General features: G+C 36.2%; 1 long non-coding RNA gene across 1 annotated transcript in view; it reads left to right on the forward strand.

Annotated features, from left to right (window-relative positions):
* Positions 1-12006, forward strand: part of LOC115072002 — an 18938-nt gene extending 6932 nt beyond the window's left edge. Inside the window, exons 2-3 of the long non-coding RNA XR_003851062.1 lie at positions 8646-8679; positions 11951-12006. This is a non-coding gene — a long non-coding RNA (uncharacterized LOC115072002). The remainder of the gene's footprint in view (positions 1-8645; positions 8680-11950) is intronic.
* The last annotated feature ends 420 nt before the right edge of the window (positions 12007-12426 follow it).

Consider the following 12426-nt stretch of genomic DNA (forward strand, 5'->3'; position numbering starts at 1 on the left):
AAATCAAAATGTCTGCTCTTGAAGGACATTGCTTGCAAAATGAAAAGACAACTCACATTATGGGAGAAAGTATTTTCAATTATTATCATCCCAGTAAACATTGAAAAGCCTTTCCATGTGGTTTAGAAAGAACCTATTTCCTATTCCTTCCAACATAGGAGTTGGCTCTTAACATTATAGTTACACCATTCTACTTATGACACTGTAAATTTTCCTTCACCAGTAAGATTTATATTTACACATGCTTTTGTATTTCTGTTTATTATGTTGCTCAACTTAAAAAAATCCCATTAGCACTTCTGCAAAGGAATATTCAGTAATGAGTCCCTCATACTTGGTCTGAGAAAGCAGTTATTGTCCCTTCAGTTTTAACATTACAGTTACACCATTCTACTTATGACACTGTAAATTTTCCTTCACCAGTAAGATTTATATTTACACATGCTTTTGTATTTCTGTTTATTATGTTGCTCAACTTAAAAAAATCCCATTAGCACTTCTGCAAAGGAATATTCAGTAATGAGTCCCTCATACTTGGTCTGAGAAAGCAGTTATTGTCCCTTCAGTTTTAAAGGACAGTTTTGCAGTATATGATATTCTTGATGTCGAAGTTGTTTCTATTTTATTGTGTTTTTCTTCCAGCACTTTGAATATATTTTCTCTACCCCCTCCTGGCTTGCACAGTTACTGGTGAGCCATCCACTGCTCATCTTGTATGGATTTCTTGTATATATGCTACTTTATTCTTTCTGCAACTAACCCTGTGGCTTGACAATGGGGTTTAAATTGATTTTAATGTGGAATCCTTTTATGTTCAATCCTAACAGGATCCTTTGAGCTTCATGAATCGTGTTGTCAATTTCTCTGCCAAAACATTTGCTTATATTTGTTTATTAAAGGAAAATCACTTGTTTAAATATGTCTTTTTCTTTTTCTTGTTCTCTTTTGATAATTCACATAATTGCAATAGATTTCATTCCATGTTCTCTCACTAGTCACTAAGATTTTATTCAAGTTTTAAATCTGTATTTTTATTGTATTTTTAAAATATTTTATTTATTATTTTGATTTTATGTGTAAGTATGTATTGCCTGCATGTAGGTAAGTGCACCCGTGTCATGCAATGCCAGTGGAGGACAGAAGAGGATGTCAGATTCCCTGGAACTGGAGTTACTGACAGTTGTTAGCTGCCATGTGGGTGCTGGGATTTGAACCCAGATATTCTGCAAGAACAGTCAGTGTTCTTAACCACTGAGCCATCTCTCCAGCCCCCTTTTACTGTTTTTTTTTTTGTTTGTTTGTTTTTTGGTTTTTTTTGGTCTTTTTGAGACAGGGTCTCCCTGTAGCTCCAGCTGTCCTGGAACTCACTATATAGACCAGGCTAGCCTTGAACTCACAGAGATCCGACTGCCTCTGCCTCCCAAGTGCTGGGATCAAAGGCCTGTGCCACCATGCCTGGCCTTATTGTTTTTTTAATAATATGAAAAGGCCTGTTTTTAGGTTCCTAGATTGGAGTCTGCTGTTGAAGCTCTTTGTTGGTTTATTTTTAGCTCTCCCACTCTATTAAGTGCTACAATTTCTTTTTGTTATGTTTAATAGAGTCTTTATTCTTTGCTTAACTTAAAATTTTGTTATTTTATTTTTCTACCTTTTTGTTATTATCAATCTGTGCTGTAGTTGTGTCTCACTGAATTTCCTTAAGATTAGTTTGAATTATTTGTCAGGAGGTTCCCAGATCTCTATTTCCTAAAGCCAGTTGCCACAGACTTTTCCCTCCTTTTGAAGGGAAAATAACCCATGATTACCCATTATTTCTGTGTGTGTCATCAGTCTGCCCTTGGGGTAATGTGGGTAACATTAAGCTTCCCTTAGTACATTTTTCTTTTTTCACTGTTATTATCGTTGGAGAAATTCATACCTGTGTACAATGTATCTCACTCTGTTGGAATGATAAGACTCAGCTGTACTCCAGAACCCTCCAGAAGCATTTTCATCCATATACAACCATTAAATTGATGTTTCTGAAGAGGAACTCGGGGATGAAACCTTCTATTTTGCTTAATTTCTGAAGGCACAACTATAATCATTTCAAAGTTCAATCTAGAATATTCCTTTTTTCTGCTATAACCCTTTCAATAGGCTGGGGCAAGGACTCAGTGAGCAAAGTGCTTGCTGGGTGATAGTGATTTGACCCTCAGAATCCCCATAAAAAAGCCAGGCATGGTGTGTTTGTGATACTAGTCCTGGGGAGTTGGAGACAAGCAAATCCCTGTGACTCACTGCTCAGCCAGCCCTGCTTACAGGTCCACTTCAAGGACAAAAAAATCTCCTATCTCAAAAACCAAGGTAGACAGCACCTGAGGAGGAATGGCATTCAAGATCACACTCTGACTTCCATACACATGTGTACACTGTAGACATACACTGGCACACACAAACATGCACACACATATACACATACAAATTTTTTTTAAATCTCTCAATAACTTTAATAGTATTCACAACCACCACAGTTTAACTTGCAGCACCTGACATCAACCAGCCTTTATTTGTTTGATACACTATTGCATAATGTTTCATGTAGTCTCTACCTTCAAAAACATATCCTTCTACATTAAGGATATATAAATTCCTAAGCTTGCATCTCAAGAGCTTCATTTCCCTTGATCTTGTAAGGTTGGGTCCCAGATATCTTTTAGGCCTCATCTTATTGCCACTTCTTAGGGGATCTTAGGGTGTGCAATGTTGTGCCTGGAGAATGAATACATGAAATTAAGCTCTTTCTAGAATCCATATTTTAGATTAGATGTTATAGCAACATGTACTTGTACTCTTTCCTTTATCTTTGTGACATTTATCAAATTAATAATTAATCAACTGTAAAATTAGCTATTACTTCCTAAAGATCTCACTATATAAGAAGGGCCAGGAGAGTAGAGAATGTCTGAGTCATTCATGGCCAATTTGCATAAAGATTTTTTTAATTAAAAATGTACAAATAATAGGATATAGGCATATCTTCTACAATGAAGGATTTAACATAACAGACACAACTTGGCAAAACTCAAAAAAATCCAACTATCTAGATATTTGCTAAAACTATTATTTTACCAATAATATCATCAAATACACTTTAACTCATTTAAAAAAATCTCCCAAAATATAAACCTCAGATCAAGACTGGTTATTTGAGCCTAATTGAAATACAGAATGCTGCTTAGTTTTAAAAAAATGAAAGCAAAGCACATCACAAATAATGTCCTCATAAGGATAGAATCTTTGCCCTAACATGTTGTACACCCTTCATATAATAGGATGTGTTAAGTGTAGATTTTTTCATTTTATTGAAGCCTCCTAAGTGAGAATAATAAGCAATAACCTAGGTGCTAGATATATTTTCAGGATTTTTGATTAGACGGCAAAACAATTTTTGTTATTCTCATCCCTTAACCTCCAGCTCATATATAAGAAAATGCCATACCCTGATGAAAGAGAGGTTTCCAATTTGGCATGTTTCTTAAAGTGGGTTTTTATTCTGTGCCTTTCTTCTGATGCCAAAGGAATTCTTAGAAACTTTCATAAAGTTATAATGTTAGCCTGGAGGAAAATCCAACATTTGACCCTCTTTGTGAAAATCTATTAAACTGATGAGACCTCTAAAGCTAATTCATATCTTACATTTATTTACTGCTTATGTGAAAAGGAATGTATCTCCATGGATTTTTGTGAAGAGCTCTAATAAGAATGGAGGGTAATATGATGATTATTTTGATACCTGTCCTTGATTTAGAGAAAAAGGTATGGGCATATCATTTATACATATGGTCCTAGAACTAGAAACTTTAACGAAGAAACTTACTCAAGATGACTCAGTTGATTCTTGAAACCAAATTAATAATACCTATATGAAAACTGAAATTCAACAATTATATTAACATCAGAAGAGGCCCATGGACAACTGGTCAGTATGAGAGAACTGATAAGTTTAAAAAAAAAAGCACATATCATAGAAATACGTGTGTGTGTGTGTGTGTGTGTGTGTGTGTGTGTGTGTGTGTGTGTGTTTGTGTCTGTGTGTCTGTATGTCTGTTTATATTGTTCTGGGGATGGAAGCCATGGGCCTACATATGGCAGGAGAGTATTCTACAACTGACAACAATCTTCAGCTCATTTTTAAAAATAACTTTTTATTGAGTTTTTTTGCCACTTTCATATAATGTAGTTTAATGTTATTTAGATCCCATCCCCTATCTGCACTTTTTCCCATTTTCCTGTACCCGATTTAGTGCACTCTATTTTCTATATAATACAGCTGAGGGTGTATGATTTGTGTCCCAAGTGTCCTTCGGTGTGAGTCCATCCACTGAGCCCACTAAGAGTCCCATCCCTGTAAGACACTCTCTCCCCAAAATAACACGTTTTTGCCACAGCCCTTGATTTCCTTCTAGAACTTCAAAGTAAGACCGTATTGCTGAAGACAGACCACACTTCAGACACAGGACTTAGAGCAATTCAGTTCTATTTTTTAATTTTATTTGGGACAAATTCTCTGTTTCACAGACTGGTCTTGAGCTTGTTATCTACCTGTGTCAGTCTTCCAAGGCACCTGGATTATAAGTGTGAGTTACCATGCTAGGCATTGACATTTTTTATTTAATTCATATGGAAATATAGTACACATGGACGAAAAGATAGAAGAGAGAATAAGAGAAAAACCTAACACAAAGGGAAAATGAGAACTTGAAGCCAAAGTAAAGAGGAAGCAACCTATGGTTTATACGAAGTGGATGTTTTTCTGTAGGGTTTAATATTTTAACAGCCACTAGGAGAAGCTGGGTGTGGCAAACACCTACATTGAAATAGGATTCAAGTCAGTTTCATAGATTCTGGGTAAGAGATGTTTGTGTGCTGAGTGTTTTTATTACTTCGGTATCATGAGTATAGAGGAGAGGCAGGCCAAAATGAGTGCTATGAGTTAGTCACAGCTAAAGTGCCCTGAGTTTGTGGAACCACTAGTTTTATGAACAGGCACTAGGGAACCTGATTAGACTTTGTCCTAGAGGATGATATCTTTGCTATCCACTCAGGAAGTGATCTTTCTTTATATCATGAAGAACATACTCTTTCTATATTTCAAGGACCTTTGTTACAGAAACAGAACACTCAAGAAAAAATAGTTTAGAACCATCCCAGCAGTGTGTGTTTGCAGAAAACGTACAGAAATACAATATGAAGGATTTTCTCCACCAGTGTCTAAGAGCTATAAATGACTGAATCTGTCTTGCTTGAGACATTTTACACTGACAGACTCTCTCACTGTGAGGTCAACATTAATACAGGAAATGGTCAATAGAAAAAGCATGCCCACTGGCCCAGAGATGCAACATAGAACAAATTTGTTCAATTTGACTGGCAGATGAAGAAAAGAAGCACCCATGAGAAACTGAGACCCTAATTAGATGTCACACAAAGACAGAATGGAGGACTATGAAAAGGCTAGACTGCAAGCAAGGATAAAGTGTCTGACATTAGTGATAGAAATGAAACAGAAAAAGTCAGGACAGAATACAAAGTTGTATTATAAATATAAAGGTGAAAATAGAGCTAATGGTAAAGAGGGAATAGAGAGAAAACTGTTAACATTTTCCTGTAAAGCAAAATATTCAGTGCAAAGAATAAAACAACAAACCTTCAGGTTGATAATTTTATAATAAATCTGTGGAAATTTATTAAAAGAAAAATAAAAGCCTTGGAGAACTTGAAACAGAAAATATATTACGATGTGAAAAATCTTTGTATGACAAACATGGATATACTAGGTACCCTGATTGAAACTGGAATGCTGAGCATTTTATACACACATTGAAATGTCATTTATACCCTATTAATGTGCACAATTATATGTCAATTCAAATTATATATCTATAACATTTCAGAGAAATCAGGTGGTATCTATTCATAAAATATCATTAAGTTGGCTTTCACAATAGGAACATTGAAACCCAAATAAATAATGAAATATGAAAAACCAATAGGGACTAAATAAACCAATAACTTAGTTTGGTATAGCTAAATAAGTATTTCAAGAGATTTAAGAAACGTATTCAACCAAACATAGGCAATACAGCTTTGGTTTGCTGCTTACTTTGTGAAATTCTTTTGCTTGTTAGGATGCAGTATGGAGATACTCATGATTTATTGTTGTATGTAAGTAAGACTCGAGCAGGAACTGTTCTTTGTCCCCTTTGGTAATTGCAACACTGAAAACATTCTCTCTCTCTCTCTCTCTCTCTCTCTTTCTCTCTCTCTCTCTCCCTCTCTTTCTCTCTCTCTCTCTCTCACACACACACACAAACACACACATATAAAATCACTGGGGTTTTGTGCTTTGTATGGATTTTGGATAAACATTTAAATTTATAGTCAGTTTTGATTTGCAGGAGTATTATACAAACAGCACAAAAGTATTACATATAACTGTACATTAAGTATGTACTATCAATCTTTTACTTTCAGAGGATAATGTTGTCTGTAACTGATCCACTACTACTGGTATATTATTATTTCTTTTTTAACATATTACTTCTTTTTGTTATTTTTTTTTTATTTTATGTGTATGAATACATTGCCTGCATGTGTATAAGTGCACCATGTCATGCAGTGCCCATGGAGGTCAGAAGAAGCATCAGATTGCCTGGAATTTGAGTTACAGATAGTTGTTAGTCACCACATGGGTGCTGAGAACCACACCGAGGTCCTCTGTAAGAGCAGCCAGTGCACCTAACCACCGTCTACCCAGCTCCATATTATTGTTTCTTATAGTGCATGATTTAGTGAGAGTCTTTCAGATTGTGCCTTTTTCCCCTGGAGATTCCATTTAGCATGCAACCATCAGCTTCATAGGTACGTCTTAGTTCTGAGAATATCTCACTCTCCCTGTTTCTGATAGGTTTCTGTTTTGAGTATTTGACAGTTATTTTGCAGACTGTCTCTTAAGTGAGATTTGTTTCATGTTTTCTTGTAAATGGACTAGAGTATTATATTTTGGTGAGGCAGGTCAACCAAGTAGGAGTTATTCTCAACAGAATCACACCAAAGATACCTTATATCAATAGTGCTATTGACATCAGATTTATTAGAATGTTTGCCAGATTTCTCCATGATAAACTTGTTTTATCTATGGCTTCATATATTTTTCAAAGAAATTTGATATGCATAGTCCACTTTTCAGTGATGGTGTTAGCTTGAACTATGGCTTTTTAAAATAATCTTTTATTACTTTTTGAATACATAAAATAGAAAATAGAAAATAAAAGTATTATAAACTAAATGGATCTTTTAGAAAAGATAACAAGGCATAAAGAAATTAATCTTGAACTGACCAAGAAATTCACTCCCCCAGGTTAGTTTCATGTTCAGGCAACAGGAGGAGAAAAGCCATCAATAGTCCAACCAACACTTGACCCTGAACACTACAACCAGGCTGCCAGGCAAGTTGTATCCTCTGGTACAATAGTGTCAAGATCGTTTATAGGGATAACCACCTGCTCTCTTGACTGGATTCAAAGCCTGTTCCACAGGAGGGAATTCATGTCTAGTACTGAAAATATGGTCAAAACCCAAGATCCGAGGAAGTCATAGGTCTAATGGGAGAACTATCAATGTTGTTTCGTTAAATGGTCAGGTTGTCAAACTGCCAATGTTTATGTTTATATTAATACACAGTGCTTCTCTCAATGTTAACAGTCTTATTGCAATGGTAGTGGTTAATGCAGAAACTTGTAACTGTTCAAAATTCTAAGAATAAGCAACCGTGAATGCTTACCATAGATGGGACATTGATATCAACCCTGATTCTTAAGGCTCAGGAAATATGGAACAAGGGTAGAAATAGCATAAGAGCCAGAGGATGGGGTCGAGTGCTGTGAAATGTTGTCCTCTGGACAGGACATGGCTGTCACACTCAGGAGCTCACAGCATCTGTGCTTACAGCTTAGATGCACATTACACAGACAAACTCCATTTTATTCAGCTCTTTACTTCTTAGTGCACTTTTGCCTTAAGTAATTTGCGTCGCAATATGACATAATAAACACATTTCCTAAAACAATCCCATTGCATTGTTTCGTATATACCTGAAACAGTTTCATTAGAAGACTATTGTTTGTTTTCGTTTCTATTTGATTTTTAATTCATTTTGACAACATGCTATAATTGTTGTAATTAACATTAGAAAAGCAATGGATGTCGATGAATATTTATTCATATCCCTGTAAGCAATAGATTTTTATCTTACTTAAATTCTTTCCTAAGTGATGAATGGAAAGTTATATCACAATAGAACTTTGATCTGTACTCCTCTCATGTTACACAGATTAAGCCTTTTGATATATGCTTGTGGTCACTGGAATTTTCTTAGAATTTTTGTGTTCATATTTTAAACTCATTATTTCCACGAAGATGCTATCAATTGTAAGAGTTCTTTGTATGTTGTACTTTATCTGTAAAGAGGTTAATAACTATATTTCAAATTTAGGTATAACTTTATTTAGGATGACAATATTGGCTAATTTAAAACCACACTCATATAAATTTTGTTTTATTTCAAAGTTTCTGATTGTTCTATTTTTCTTTTACATTCACAGATTACTTGAAACACATCACTTAATTTCACAGTAGGTAAGTTTTTGCCATCTTTTTACTATTCTATTTATTTTTAAATGGAAGTTTTAATCCTCTGAATTCATTTTGTAATCACTAAGGCAGTGATTTTCAAATATTTGTGTTCACTAAATAACCTGGAAGACTTTCTGAAACAAAATTTGGACTTCATCCCCAAAATTTGTTGCAATAACTATTGGTGCAAAGCATAATTTCTAACAAGTTCTGACGTGTTGATGACACTACAAACTATAGATCACATTTTGAAAACCACTAGAATAAAGATTCTGAATAAAGATTGAATAAATATTGCTTAAAAATTAAAATTTCAGTCAAAATTTTGATCGTACTTATCCAGTCATTCTTCCCATATACATTTAAAAATGGCATCAATAGCTCCTAACTCTAAAAGAAATGACACAACTCTCTTATATTATGCCTTTCTGTTCTGTTTAAGAATGGGTATTCCACAGATCCTTCAAAAGTTTAAAACATTATGAGGTCCATCATTAAATTACAAAGTTTCTGTACAGCAAAATAAACAACTAAGAAAAGGAAGAGAAAACCCACTGAGTAGGAGAAAATCTTCACCAGATACACATCAAACAGAGGATTACTATCCGGAATATACAAAGAACTCAAAAAAGAAAGAAATAAAAAGATAAATGATCCAGTAAAAAGAAGGGTGATAGACTTAAACAGAGAGTTCTCAAATGAATAAATAAAAATGGCTAAAAAAGCATCTTAAAAAGTGCTCAACACCCTCAGTAATTAAAAAAATGCAAATCAAGACCACTTTAAGAGTTCATCTTACCCCAGACAGATTGGCCAAGATCAAGAGAACAGAAGATTCCAAATGCTGGAGAGGACGTGGAGAAATGCTGGTTAGTATGCAAACTCATGCAACCACTATGGAAAGCAGTATGGAGAGCCCTCAAAAAAACCAAAAATGAGCCTACCATATGATCCAGTGATACCACTCTTTGGCATATAACCAAAGGACTCATCATACTGTTGAGATAGCTGTACATCCATGTCTGTTGCTGCTTTCTTCACAATAGCTAAGAAATGGAAACAACTTAAATGTCCCTCAAGTGATGAATGGTTAATGAAAATGTGGTACATCTACTCAATGGAATTCTACTCAGCAGTTAGAAAAGATGCAGTTATGAAATTTGCTGGTAAATGGGTGGAACTAGAAACTGTTACACTAAGTGAAGTAACACAAATGCAGAAAAGCAAGTGAGGTATGTTCTCCCTCATTTGTGGAATGTAGCACCAATCCCTTATATGTGAGTATATAAATTTTGAGGTAACACCAGAAGCCAGGTAAAGGCAAAAGATACATGGAGGTAAAGGAAAAGAAACAACCTGAAAGGGAGCTAGTAGGGAACAGATGCTACCTGAGGGAGATGGAAAAATTGTAAGTAATCGGCAGGGAAGAGATGAGGGATGAACATGCAAGGGACCATCGTGTGAGGGATGGTGGGAGCCGGGAGGTATTGGAGGAGGGATGGGAATAATGGGGGCACTATGACTAGGGAGGGAGTAGGGATGCCAGATGGGAGAAAAAGGGTACAGATGAATGAATCTCGGGGGGGGGGCTAGGAAACCTAGAGGGAAAAGAAAGCTTATGAGAAATGCACATACAGTGTCTGAACATTAATGCATATGTATACCTAGGAGCTGCTTGGAAGGTAATGCAGTGCCAGATAGAAGAAACCTCCCTTAGAGCAACAAACATGCCATACAGCGCTCATCAAAGAAATGTATTTTGCAACAGATGGAGGCTACTGCAGAGTTGCACATCTGGTCAGGCATAGAGAACATACACCTGGGAGATGCCTGGTACTAGGTGACATCTGCAATCAAATTCCAACAACCAAGGCTCATGGAACATATTGGAATAAGTGGTAGAGAGACAGCTAATGCACCCCTCAACTCTCACCACTGAGGCTTCCGTGTACATCAGAGTGTGCTACACAGAGAAGGCCTCACTGGCCAAGTTTTGGAGAATAAGAGACTGTAGAGTGTAGGATGGGATGCCTATATGGAATCTCACCTACCCATGGTTCAGGGACCATTGAGGAAAACGAGTCAGAAAGATTGTAAGAGTCAGTGGTTCATGAACAGATTAGGTGGAGGCTTCCAGGCCAATGGAGGCTTGCTCATGTCTACATGCCACAGTGGTGGCATCCAACACAAGACCTATATCAGCTAAATTAAACAAGGGCCCAAAGGGGAGGTGAGAAATAGGTGGCAGGTCAGCACTAGATCGAGAGCTATTTGAAAGTGGTTGCTACTGGGTGAGGAAGAGTATGACTTACATATGACCACTGGATGGGCTGACCAGACTCCAGTGGATGCATTTACACTGAAGGACATTTTGGTACAAACACCTGAATGCAAAGGATTTAACATGTATGGCAGAGTACATAGGATTCGGTGGGGCTGGGGAGGCATGGATTGGGGGGGGGGTCTGGATGTGAATGGGAAATACTGTATGAAATTTTAAAAGCTCAATAAAAAATGTGAGGTCCATATTCATACAGTGACAAACTATAGACTGAAGAGTTGACTAATAACTGCTTCTGAGATGTGAATCTTTATGAATTTTAGAATTCAAAGAAGATAAAACCAATGGAGATAGTTCATGAGAAGGAAGGGAAGGAGGACAAGGAGGAGGAGGAAGAGGAAGAGGAGGAGGGTTTCAATGGAGTTTAAGTCAATGAAGAAAAGTTACCTAGAATACTGGCTTTGTAGTTACTACAAATGAAAAACAATAATAATAATTTGATGAAATCAAAGAATGCTTCTAAATCAAGGAAGAAGGCTGGAGATTAAAATGACATTTAAAGATTTTGAAGTCAATCATTGAATTAGCAAGTATAAAACCAAGAAATATGACTAATATAAAGAAACAGTGACCTACAAAGCTAGCATAATACAAGATTCAATTCTGCTGAATAAAATCTGGCTCCAAAAGTTGAAATATTTGATGAATCTAATAGTTGGAAATGGTCAACCTGGAGTTCATTGCATACCTTGCGGACTGTGAGCATAGCCAATAAACACCGTGGCTGTGACTGAGCTTCAGGAAACTATAGCTACTCTGTTCACAGTGTTACCCCATCTTAATAGAGAGGTTGATCTATAACTCAAGTTAGCATGTACATATTTGTGGAAAATTGATACTTTTGTAAATGAAGCAGGCTACTGTTAATAACAATACAGAGGAAACACAGCAGGATGTTTTATCCTTGGATCTTGCTTCCTCATAACAATCCAGGGAATAGATCAGATGCTGATGAAGTCAAAGTCACCTACACCTGCCATATTACTCTAATATGAGGCCCATCCTTTAAGCTCCTCAGATGTAAGTACACCTGGACTTTTAAGAATCATTTTTGAATGTTCTTATTCACAAATGCTTATTCTTTTGTATTGTAAAAACTGCATCATCTTTGTCTTCTCTTTACATGCCTGAAACTTAACCTCCTCCCACCAATTCTAATATCATTTGCTACAGTTGATTTGAAAACATTCTCCTTCGTCGCTTGCCAGCTGGAACTGTCCTTCAACATCGAACTTTCTGGTTCCTACTTCTTTATAAAACACACTGCATGGTATAATTGAAGTGGGTGCTGTTCTGCTGTGTGTTGTCTAACATTTTGCTTTGTGCCTGAGAGAGCTATTTTTTTAGTGGGTACAGAATCTTTGGGAATTGGTAGCTCCCAATGAGGGTCAGTAGGCAGCATGAAGAAC

Source organism: Nannospalax galili, unplaced genomic scaffold (assembly GCF_000622305.1).
Source record: "Nannospalax galili isolate Female #2095 unplaced genomic scaffold, S.galili_v1.0 scaffold18, whole genome shotgun sequence".
Classification (NCBI taxonomy): domain Eukaryota; kingdom Metazoa; phylum Chordata; class Mammalia; order Rodentia; family Spalacidae; genus Nannospalax; species Nannospalax galili.